General features: G+C 37.6%; 1 protein-coding gene and 2 long non-coding RNA genes across 4 annotated transcripts in view; 2 read left to right on the top strand and 1 right to left on the bottom strand.

The window, feature by feature from the left end:
- Window positions 1-12112, bottom strand: part of LOC309503530 — a 43379-nt gene extending 31267 nt beyond the window's left edge. The window contains exon 1 of the long non-coding RNA XR_014207697.1: window positions 11389-12112. This is a non-coding gene — a long non-coding RNA (uncharacterized lncRNA). The remainder of the gene's footprint in view (window positions 1-11388) is intronic.
- The window catches only part of LOC309503583, a 194824-nt gene that overhangs the window by 89179 nt on the left and 92963 nt on the right, over window positions 1-12682 (top strand). The window lies entirely within an intron of this gene.
- Window positions 1-12682, top strand: part of LOC309503453 (C-type lectin domain family 4 member M-like) — an 87454-nt gene that overhangs the window by 66356 nt on the left and 8416 nt on the right. The gene's annotated exons all lie outside the window — the stretch shown is intronic.

Here is a 12682-nt window from a genome sequence, read left to right as displayed (position 1 = left end):
TCAACAAATATCGCGCTACTGCTGCCGGTCGCTGCGTGCGCATGCGCCCAAGTCCATCCAAGTCCATCGCGCTCTTTAAGATCACTAAATTCAAGGCTTTTGGTCATACCTAGGATATCCAGAACCACCAAAGGAGGGAGAGCATTTTCACATTTGGCTCCAAAACTCTGGAATAGTCTTCCTGATACTGTTCGTTGCTCAGACTCGCTCTCCCAGTTTAAAACTAGATTAAAGTCGCATCTCTTCAGCCAGGCATTCATATAATCCTACAGTTCAAACTACAATCCGGCCTCTAGCTCATAAATGCCAGAGGAGAACTGGCCCCCGACTGAGCCTGGGTTCTCCCAAGGTTTTTTTTCTCCATTAGGTCACCTGATGGAGTTTTAGGACACCATTAGGTCACTTGATGGAGTTTTTCGGTTCCTTGCCACTGTTGCCTTTGGCTTGCTCAGTTGGGGATATTTTGGGGATATTTAACTTAATTTTATCAATCAATAAATTCCTCTTGAAACAAACTTTGTTGTATTATTTTAATTTAATACTGTGAAGCTGCTTTGATACAATCTGTATTGTGAAAAGCGCTATACAAATAAACTTGACTTGACTTGAATAGGTATCAACAGGTATCTTTCATCAGGGAGCAGCAGTAACAGTCAGTGTTCAGTAGCAAGTTTCCCTGTGCGTTCACACCAAACGCGAATAGCGCGTCAAATTCGCGTCTACCGCGTCTAGTTGGACGTTTGAACATTTTGAATCCATTCGCGCGTCCAGAGCGAAATTGACCCGCGTAAAAAGCAAAGTTTTGACGCGAACTGGACGCGCGTCCACCGCGCCGCGCTAAACGCCTCATTCGCGCCGCAGGACCTTGCATTGACTTTAACATTGAAATCACTCGCGCCAGACACTCTATTCGCGTTTGGTAGAGTGAGGAGAAGTGGTCGAGCACAAGGTGCAGCGACAAGCGAGTGCGTTCCCGTGAAACTGTCGCGGTTGTGCGCACACGCCCGCCCGCTGCCGAAGTTGAATTGTCTTGATCTTTTTGTAAACGACGTGCAGCACAAATCATTGGAAGAGAGTACTGATCCTCGCTGTTTGTGAGTTTCCTGAATCTAAATAGTTATCAGGACATCAACAGGGGGGAATTCACATGGCAGAGCATCCCCGCTAAACGCCGGTGAGCAACGGACTTTCAAAATAATAATAAACTGCGTTAACGTGCGTTAAAAAAAATTGTCGGCGTTAATTAATAAATGCGTTAACGCGATAATAACTTGCCCAGCCCTAAAAATAATATATTTTAATGTATTACAAATACACTGGAAAAATTATCATTCAATAAAACACAGTACAAAATATTTGTATAAAACACACACACACACACACACACTTTGAAAGCTAGTAAACTTTAATGTACTACACCCAGTGTATATCAGTACAGCAGCATATGTAAACTGTAAAAAAAAAAAACATTAACATACATATAAATAAACCTAACTACAGTCAATAAAGTGCAGTCATTAATAGCTGCAAACAGTTACAGTACTGTTACAACTCAAACCATCTTCATCCTTCAAGTGAATTGGAGTGATTGGTCTTTGAGTTTGCCTCATTGTTGCATTTCCTTCGAATCAGTGCTCACACCTCAGACATGTTGGAAATTGTTTGATCACAGTGTCTGTGAAAGGGGAAAAAGAGGAGTTTATTTTTATATTAAAGCAAAATTAACCTCTGTTAAAAAAGTTACTGTTCCCTTTCAAAAGGGAACTGGCACTGCTTGGAGTCGCACTAGTCGTGTCACAGGCTGTCGCCAGTCAAATTCTATTGCTGTGATTGTACAGCTTTTCAAACACCGGTTCACATGGAGGGTGTTCCCCATGGCGTCATCAATGCAGTGTCTCATTCCCTGTTCTCAGGGAACAGAGGTCGTAACCTAGACGTTTTTTATTACAACACAGTATGATGTTTTGACATTTCCCTATGTTGTACAAGGTGAAAAAGACGTACTGTTAAATGTATTAGGGTGTAAATATTAATCGATTCGTATCGATGCATCGATTATACAGCCGACGATTCGATGCATCGATGCGTCCGCAAGAGTATCGATTCATGTGTTTATTTTGCCGCCTGTCTATTTTCAGCGATCTGCTCCGAAAAATGCGTACAACCTATAAGCTGCGGGTGGCGCTAACCTCATTATTGTCTTCTACTTCACACGCTTCACACGCGTTACTTACGTTTCACAGTCTATCTATGTTCACACACATTGTTGAGTCTGACTTTCAAGAGCGATGGATCCTTCAGAGCGAGCTGGCAATGACAGTGAAATGTTACACACTCCAGTCGGCGTCAAGTCATGGGTGTGGATGTATTTTGGCTTCAGGAAAACAGATGGAGCAGTGGTAAGAGATGTTGCCGTTTGTCTGATTGCGCCCGTTTCACACATACTCCGTTTGCAGTGCGTATGCGGTGCGTATTGTTTTCAGTACCCATGTTAACAGGTCAGAGCTTTCACACTGCACGCGGTTGCGGTCCGTTTATCCGTTCCAGTTGCGGTGCGTATACAGCAGTGCAGAGATCGTTTCCACACCGAGTCTATTTATGCTGTGCTGCACGCGCTGATTTAAAGTGACAGCGCATGTTTTGTGGTCAAAATGAACACAGATTGACATGAAAATGTAGTAATTTCACCATAAATGAGTTTAATTAAATAAATTGTAGTAATCTCACCATAAATGTATTTAATTTAATTCTACTATTTTTCACAGTCATCTTTTTTACTTTAAGACCGGGGTAAAGCAAGGAAAACTACAATATACCTCAACAAGGCGACATAATGAACAACATTCATTTGTGGAGGTGGAAAAACAATTTCTTTGTGACATGCAATTGTATTCTGTATACTCAATAAAAGGCAAATTATATATTATTTTTGTTGATTTATTTGAAACTTAATAGATATCATGTAAAAATCGAGTATTGAATCGTATCGCGGGGAATTCTGAAGTATCGAAAATAATCGAATCGTTGGCTTAAGAAATCGGTATCGTATCGAATCGTCATGTAGGCTCCGATTTACACCCCTAAAATGTATTATAAATGCATTAAAGTACATTTGTTTTGTACTAAAAACATACTTAAGTACATATTTAATACACTTAATAGTAAGTCTTTTTCACCTGGTAAAAATGGAATTCTTTAACATGGCATGTAATGCTTAGTTCATATATTTTAACAGTAGACATTCAATATAAAATGTCAATGTAATTCAGAAAAGGAGTTAATAAAATATCTCTTGAACAACTGTGAAGTCTACATGGTATGTCACTGTATCACAGCAAAAAAGGGCAATTTAACGGTTTAACTGAAAAAGTATACCCAGCCAACAAGAATAATAATTATAATGTACAACAAATGCTAATTTTTATTTTTAGCATTAATGTTTTAGTCAGCTTCCTTTGACTTTGAGAGCAAAAAAAAAAAGAAAAAAAGTGATGTACAGAAACACATACACTCTCCACCTCTGTTAAAAAAGATTTAAGGAAATTAGAAGTAGTGCAAAATATTGTAAGCCAGGACAAGTGACTTGCAGCTGTCCCAAAAACCAATTAAATAGATTTTTACATGAATGAACACAAATTAGACTAGGAAACTAGAAAAAAATGTTGGGAACAAAAATGTTGCAAAAAACTAAACAGTGAGCTATTTATTTATGCAAACAGCAACTAAAACTTTCTGATAGCAGTATCTTCATCTCTTCGAGTCTGATTCGACTTCGACTTGAAAAGCTTGGCTCTGATTGGTCAAATTGAATGTAGCTGAACTGAAAAAGACGTGCTGTTACACTGAGTCAAAAATACGACTGGCAAAGTAAACGTAAATGTAAAACAAATCTTACCTAGAAACATAATGAGGTTCCAAATGTCACACGTCATGCAAACTTGAAGATGGGGAAAAAATAAAAACAACACTTAACTAACGTTTTCTATTTAACTTATATCCCTCTGATGAACGATTCACCAAAACTGTTCACGTTTGAAAAAGTTAATCGCAAAAAAACATTATGATGGATCCATATGAATCGCGTGGTTTCCTCCAAGTCCTCTAAAGAAACACGATCGCTCCAGTTTAAATTTAGATTTCTAATCTAAATTATTAGAAATCTAATCACATTCAAGGAACCCACAGCAAGTTCTGAGTGAGGTGTGAGCTCATTATTATCACAAGACCCAATCACAGCCGTTCAACGGCTCTGGAACCAATCAGGATTAGTCACGTGTGTTATTCATATTTTTCAAATTTAAACAAGTACAACATATTTTTGGACAACATTTAAACGTCTTTGGAAAATGTATCTATGATGCATTTAAAATAATATGATGTTGATATCCTTGTGGGAATTTCAGTAGTAAAAACATGTAATGGACAACAGCCTAGCCCTTTACAATAGCCTACAAATAAGTAAAAGTGAACAACTTTAATTTTAAGTGCTTATTGAAATGCTTAATAATAGTTGACAAATGTTTATAATACATTAGAAGTTGGTACATTATACAAAAATCTAAAATATTAAAATCATAAATATTACAAATATATTTGCACTAGGCCTAAGTGTTTAAAGTACTTTAAACACACTAAAAGCTTAATAATTTTGCTATGTTCTTACACAAGTTACACAAATGTACTTTAAGTAAGAGCAACATAAGTATGTTTTCTTTTAATACACTAAAACTTCACACAAATTGTATGATTGTGTTTGGCATATTTCTTAAAAATTTAACTAAGCATATATTTATTACCAATGTACTTATTGTGCACTTTTTAGAAATATATTAAAAGTATGCTTGTGTTTAGCATATTTCTTAAAAGTGTAATTAAGCATATATTTATTACCAAAGTACTTCTAGTGCATTTGTTAGAAATATATAAAAATTATGCTTGTGTTTAGCATATTTATTTAAAGTATAATTAAGCATTTATTTATTACCAATGTACTTCTAGTATACTTTTAAATATATTAAAATGCAATTCGATGTATTTTTAATGCACTTCAAATAAGCATGTTGGTAATACAAATGTATTATAAACATACTATTTGTATTTCAAGTATATTTTTAATACATTTAATACTACGTCTTTTTCACCTGGGATCCCCCACTTTATGCTTCGCGTTGCCGTTGGCGTGTGGGGTTTGCTCAGGCTGGTTGGTGTAGTTTAAGGTGAGAGGTTTGGACGGAGGTGTCACACTCTTGCTGATAGTTGCAAGATTTTTCCTCAGATCACAACCGCACTCCACTGGACCTTGTTTGTGGAGTGAACCACAAGAACAACCTGTGAATGGAGACCTTAAGTATTTTTTGTTAGTGACACATGTATTAACTCATCTGCTTGTCTGGCCTTTTTTGATGAGACCTGTGAAATTTCATGTTAAACAGTAACAAGACAATATTTTATACATTTGGAATCCATTACATTATTTTGGAATACATTCTGTTCATTGGGATCCATCATGACATCCTGCAAAAGGAAAAAGTTAATGTGGGGTGGACAGGGCAAGCTTGCTTGCTCTCTGCCTTCCCAAAGTTAAACGCTGTGCAGGTGTGGCACTGTTTCTTTCTGTCACAATAATAACCCAGCTCAGGATAGTTAGCCAAATTCATCCATGGTTGTTATTTTATGGGGTATATTTTACCCCAATTTAGATACAGCTGTTTTGATTAACATAATTAACATAAAGTGTCTTAGAACACCATATTTCACACACTCGCTTTCACACACTTTCACACACCCCTCTCTGGTCAGAGATTCATACCTTTTGTGTGCCTTAGCAGTTTATGAACTGAATGGGGAACATATATATTTATTATGTGTGGAATACCACCAAATCTGAACGGTAACAACTTCGCCAACGACAGAAACTACTGAACGTAGACACACTGTGGCATTCCCCTTGCGACAGTGTCTAAACATTAGGATATCAATTTTCAATTTTCCGATGCAGTCGCCATGTGTTTGAGTTTACACAGTGGACGTAAACCTAACTTTTCAAAATCAAACAGATTTAAACACTTTAAAATAATAATCGTATACACCTTCAGTTGCAGTTGAGAGAGTCCGTTTTAATTTCTCAAAAGTAATTTGTCATTCTTTGCACAATTTCAATTTTCTAACTTTTTGTTGCTGCTCATAAGCAATTGAAAAGAAGACTTGAAGATCTTCACACAATCTTGGATCCATGGACAAAAAGAAAAAATAACATTTCCATCTCGTACCCCTGGTGATGACAGCATGTGATTTCAAAAGTTTATAATTAGAAACATTGTTTTTATTGAATCTAGAAAATTACCTTTAAATGAAATGGAGTGACCAATATTGTTGCATTTCTATTCATAATCATTCTCTCACTTCCGCTATTGAACGTCCTGCAGTAGGGCTGTTACAGGTATCTACTGAAAGCAGGTTCAAAGTGTTAGTTGAAGAAATATGAAGAATTGCTGAAACCAGTGGATAATCAAAAACAATCAAGTTAAATAATAACTAAATTTGAAACGGTCTCTGTAGTGATCATTGAAAACGCAGCACCTAGCCCACAAGGCTTATTGTCTTTCTGTGTGGATTGTCATTCAGTTGAACTTCAGGCTGATGCATTGGATCATCAGGCTGTGATGGCTCTCTCCTCGGTCTGGCTTTTGATCCACCCTGCCACAAAATGTCATAATGCATGGTAAAATTGTCTTTAGAAAAAGTCTCAAGTGAAATGTCACTTTTACACTCTCTCAGTCTCCCCATGTTGACCCCTCTCAGAATTTCTCTCTCTGCAGTCATTCCACTTATCAAGGCAGCTGTCTGAAATCTTGAACACTCAGAGAACCGCAAAAATCAGAAGTCTATTCTGGTTGTCAACACACAGCAGTTCTTCATTTTATTAAAAAGCTTAGTACTTCATTGCAGAAAAAAGCAAGCATTCTTCATTGCAAAACGCAGGAAAAAGCAAGAAAACTGTGTATAATGTAAACAAAAATAATTCTTTGTCTTTTCTCTTTTTGACAAGAAACCAAAATAAAATGACTCTAAGATGTCTGTTATGTGCCCGTTCAAATCACAATTTATATTTAAATTTGGTCACCCAATCTCATTGTGAAGTTAAACACATTTAGTTTAAGCATTATTGGGGACGACTGAAGAAAAGAGATTTGTATGCCGAACTGATTATCATAGGTGTTACGGAAAGCCACGAAGAGCGTCGTCATCTAGATCAGGGGTTCCCAAACTTTTCCATGACAAGGCCCCCCAAATACTACTAGGTTCTGGCCAAGGCCCCCCTTTTGCAGGATGTGTTATCGAACCCATCGACAATACTGCGGCAAATGTAGAAATAAATAAATAAAACATCTAGGTGAACATCAGATTATGTGATGGTGTTTGATACCAGCCAATCAGAAAGATTATAGAGATGAACCGATTACAATTTTCAAGACCGATTCCGATTTGTCATTGAGTTTGCAGATACAGATTTTAGCCGATTCTGATTTCATTTTTTCTAACCACTTTACAGCACACACAAATATTTATTTTCTATAAATATATTTTTTATAAAACACCACTTTTACCCAAACTGATTAATAAAAACAAGTTTAAATGGGTACATTTTCTATAAATATTTTTGAGTCTTCATTTTCTTTTCTGACATAGCCTACTCCAGTTCTTGTTAAAACACACTATACATGCAAATTATGTGCATTTTTGGTACTTTTTGTGTGAAATCATATTTATTTTGTCCATCAAAAGTGTGCTTTCGCTTTAATTGAGCGTGAGCAGCGCAGCAAAAATAGACGGCGCCGAAACCCTCCGCTGCTCACGGCACGCGACGCTCCTGCTTGACGCTCACGCGCTGCTCCTGCTCGCAGTGTGAACGCACTCACGGAACATGCACGCCGAAAAAAAATTTGCGCTACTCACGCGCCGCTCGCGGTCTGAAACGGCCGTAATTCACAAGGTTTCCTACATGTGCGTTCTGTGTGCACGTGTGATGCTGATGTTAAGCGATGTTAATCATGCGGCGCCCGAGTGCATTTGAATCGGCATATGTCAGACTGAAAATCGCCCGAAAATCGGCAAATTCTGGTCACCAGCCGATCAATCAGTTCATCTCTAAAAGATTAGCATTAAAAGTATAATGTTCAGATAGGCTATGCAACAAATTATTATAATGTTATTTCATAACAATACTCATATTAACACTTTTTTTTTTTGCCGTTTTTTTACTTTTTTTCCGCTTTTTTTTTTCAACTTGCTGCGGCCCCCCTGGCGCCCCCTGGCGGCCCCCAGTTTGAAAACCCCTGATCTAGATGACGTCATCCGTTATCCGTCGGAAAAAGCCGAACTCAACTCATGATCTCTATCAGGTGCGCTTGTAATTAGAGCACATAAAACGCCAAACACGGGCAGAAACAATCGTCAATATTTTGTCTAAGGCTAGACAACTCATTGATAGAATATTTAAAAAAATATTTTTTTTTTTTTATTTTTTTTTTTTTTGGTAGCTTGCAGGTTACATTATTTCCAAAGATGTAAGCCATAGTGATGATCAGGCACAATTTATCTGGAGGGTGGTGGTAGAGCGCTAAGTTAGTCCGCATCCGCCGTTAAGCAACCAAAGAAGAAGAAGAAGAAACAATCGTCAGTGAGAGCGCTTGTCCTGCAGTTTTATCCAGTTTGTCTCCTTTTGAGGAAAAAACTTTGTGACTGGAAGAAGTTATGAGGTAGCCTATGAGTGAAAGAGTACAACAGAAATTGGATGCGCATCAGTGATTAATCAACCCGAGACGCTGCTGGTAGGATGACTGTTTGATGCTCAATTAATTTATATTCAGATAAATGCCATCTTGTGCATGCATAGATTGTCAAGTGTCTGATTGTAATTAGGAATTGTATTATTTTTTCTTTCTTCTTTAAAGGTTATCAACCTAATTTGAGCTTGAGCTTTTCTACAAAAGGAATGAATGTTTCAAGACTAATCTAACTGCAAACAAAGTTCATCTGTTCCAATCTATTGTGATATGAATTAAATCAACAGACTGCAAATCAAGATTGGAACAACTTTATTGAAGAGAAAGTAAAAGCCATTTTTTTAGATGATTCCTGTGTCCGTGGTTGACTAAGCCCTTTTTCAAGTTAGAGGCAGAATTGATGTGTGAAATCCAAAGAGTAACTTGACAGTTGATAACACAGCTGACAGCCACAGCTTGTAAACACAGTTTGACGATCAGCATAACAGCAGTGGACTTCTCATTTGGGGCAGTGCAGAATGGCCAAGCTCAGACGGTGCGTCATTGGAGCAAGAAGGTGAAGGACAGGAAGGGTGTTGTTGCTGTCGGAGTGTTAAGTGGATAAATTGAAAATGGCTGAAGAAGCAGTGGGGAAACCAATTGAGCAGCTTAAAAAAGAAAGGACTGCTGCAAAAATAAGTTTCACGAGACAAGTCAACTTCCTTAGCAGAGAAGCTCACAGGCTAATGGAAGAGGAGCTCAAGGAAGAGTTCAAGAAGCTCTCACTCGTCACACGGAGGGTTTTCGAGACGAACGATGATTGCTGATATGGAGGGCTGATGAGAGCAAAGATGAAGAGCCAGTGGCGGTTCTGGGGGGGGGCCAGTGCCCCCGTGTCACCAAGCTTGGCCCCCCCTCTGGCCCCCCTAAATTTGGAATCGTAAAATCACACCAAACAACTGCGCATTTTATCAGTTGCGGCGCCTTCATCTATAGGCTACACTGCAGCAATTAATTAAAATCTGCTTATCATATGCGTGTATATTAGACGCGTCGCGTGCAGTTCTTACAGAGACAGTAGCCCTAATAATAAACATGCTGCTGCTTGTCCTTAAAGAGATAGTTCACCCAAAACCAAACAGTTGCTGGTCCCCATTGACTTCCATACATAGTAGGAAAAAAATATACTATGGAAGTCACAGGGGTACATCAACTGTTGTGGTTACTCACATTCTTTCAAATAACGTTTATTTTCAACAGAAGAAAGAAACTTATTCAGGTTTAAAACAACTTAAAAGAGTAAATTATGACTTTTTTGGGGGAGAACTATCCCTTTAATGTTAATAAAACAACAAAACACAGAGGAAATCATTCACTGCTCTTGACTGAGAACTTTAAGTCTGTTGTGTTTTATTTTCATATTTGTTCATTTAATTACTTTCTTCAATTCTACTGTTAAATACACCTATAGCTGAAAAAATAAAGCACTGTTTATTTCATTTGTATATTAAGTTGTGTATGTGTAATATGTATCTCTGTTCTTAATTTTTAATAACAAAGAAAATAGTGACAAAGATTTTTATCTTCGCCACTTTGGCCAAAATGTCTGCCATTCTTTTTTATTTTATATTTTGTTACCTATATTTTGTTACCTATAAGGCTTTGCTTTTAGAATAGGGACATTAGTTTGGCTGTAATGCTCAGTCTCATGCAAAATAGTAAAACCAACGTGAAAAAAGAATCGTGATAAAATCGTGATTTTCCTGAAAAAATAAATAAAATCGTGATATGATATTATTGCCATATCGCCCACCCCAGGTGTAAAAAAGTGCCTAGATGTGCTTAGATGCTAAAAATGTGTTATTATTGATCATTATATCACACTACAATTAAACATAATGAAACATTCATTTGAATTGAAATTGTTTTATTAGCTTAGCTAATATAATTTATTAGCTTTTTCTAGAGATTGCAGTCATGCATGACATGGTGAAAAATGACTTGAAATAATACTGAAAATAGGTTAAGATGAATGTTAAAGGTGTGCCCCCTAAAAGCACAAGTGGCCCCTGCCTGGCCCCCCCATTTACTGTGGTCTAGAACCGCCACTGAGTGCAGCAGGAAGCTGACATTAAGAAGACTGCAAGTGAGTGCGATTTGAAGTTTAATGAAGTTGAGAGAATTGTTCGAAATAATCTCTGGTCAAGATATGGATTGCACGAACTGACTGGTGCAATATCTGCACCGGAGAAAACCTGTGATCGAGTAGCAAGCATGGCTATTGACAGCAGTGAGTATGAAAACTATGAAGTGCAACTTGACTTTCTTGGAAAACTTGTTAAAGAGGCACTAAGAGCTTTGTCAAGCTGGGAGACAAAGTTCATCTGTTCCAATCTATTGTGATATGAATGAAATCAACAGACTGCAAATCAAGATTGTAACAACTTTATTGAAGATAAAGTAAAAGCCATTTTTTTAGATGATTCCTGTGTCCGTGGTTGACTAAGCCCTTTTTCAAGTTAGAGGCAGAACTGATGTGTGAAATCCAAAGAGTAACTTGACACTCATTCTCAAGCAATACACAATGCACAAAAATTATCTTAGTTAACTTAAAACCATTGACTCTTAAGGCCCGTACACACCGGGACGAATTTCGCACGCGATATTCGCCGACGTTTAACGCCTCGTGACTAAACAAAGGGCGCCAATGTGAGTGTGCACACCGACGCGAAAAACGCCACGCGTAAAAGCGTAATTTTTTTTTAAACGCCTCGGGTTCGTTTTTTTGGTTTGACGCGCCGCGTCAAAAACTATCCGACCAATGAGATTGGCGCTTTTGCTCACGTGTCTGGAGCTTCTGAAGTTACAGTAAAACACAACTTGGGGGCGCTCAAACACAAAACGGTCTTGCCGAGCACACATACGTAACAGCGAAGAAGATAGACGCCAAGTAGCGTCTACACTGCCCATAGACAGACACTGCCGGGAAGAAATGACAAGGAAGATGCAAGGCAAGATGAATGTAGAGCTGGTCTCGTTGGTGTCGGAATAAAGAACTCTATGACAAACGCGACAGCGACTACAAAAATCTTGTTAAAAGAGAACTGTTATGGAGTGGTATTGCAGAGTATAGACTGTTATGGAGTGGTATTGCAGAGTATAGACTGTTATGGAGTGGTATTGTATTTCTGTTTTACATTAAGCGCCATCTAATGTCAGGGAATGAATTTGCATGTTCACTCGGCTCATCGTCAGCGAAAAACGCTTGGGTGTGAACACAAAAAACGCGTTGAAAAACGCTGGCGAATAACGCGCGCCGATATTCGTCCCGGTGTGTACGGGCATTTAGAATCTCTGCAATGGATCAGTTTTTTTTTCTTCACACTGTCTCCCACAAGGGATAACGGGATACAAATTCTAGACACCTTCAGAAAGAAAGTATAATATTTAAACACGTGCAGTATATGTAATATAATATACCATTTATTCATCTTTAAGAGCACCTATTGCTCGGTTTTATATCTCTCATATACATAAATAAATCAAAGTCTAGTTTCTTCCTGACTCAAAATGTCCTAATTATCTCAGAATGCATATTCCTATTATTATGATTTATCATTTTTAAATTTCAGATTTTGTTTTATTATCTATTGATCTTGTTTCAACATTTCAACATTTCTCTCTTTATCTTTTTTTATATTCAATCAGAATTAAAGTCTTATTCAAACAAAAAGCAAGTTTCATTACTACAGCATCTCTGGGTATTTTCCCTCCCGAATCTGGTTTCCAGCATGACTAGTTGCTATTTATTGCAAGAACAAATAGTTTAATTAACAGCTTTCTGTGCGCACTCTCAAACACAACAAATAAAATACTCAACATATACTAATTTGATTGAATTTAACCATAATCATTGC

Source organism: Leuciscus leuciscus (assembly GCF_965113295.1).
Source record: "Leuciscus leuciscus genome assembly, chromosome: 7".
In the NCBI taxonomy this organism is placed as follows: Eukaryota; Metazoa; Chordata; class Actinopteri; order Cypriniformes; family Leuciscidae; genus Leuciscus; species Leuciscus leuciscus.
The sequence above is the reverse complement of the archived record's forward strand: the minus strand, read 5'-3'. Positions and strand labels throughout refer to the sequence as shown.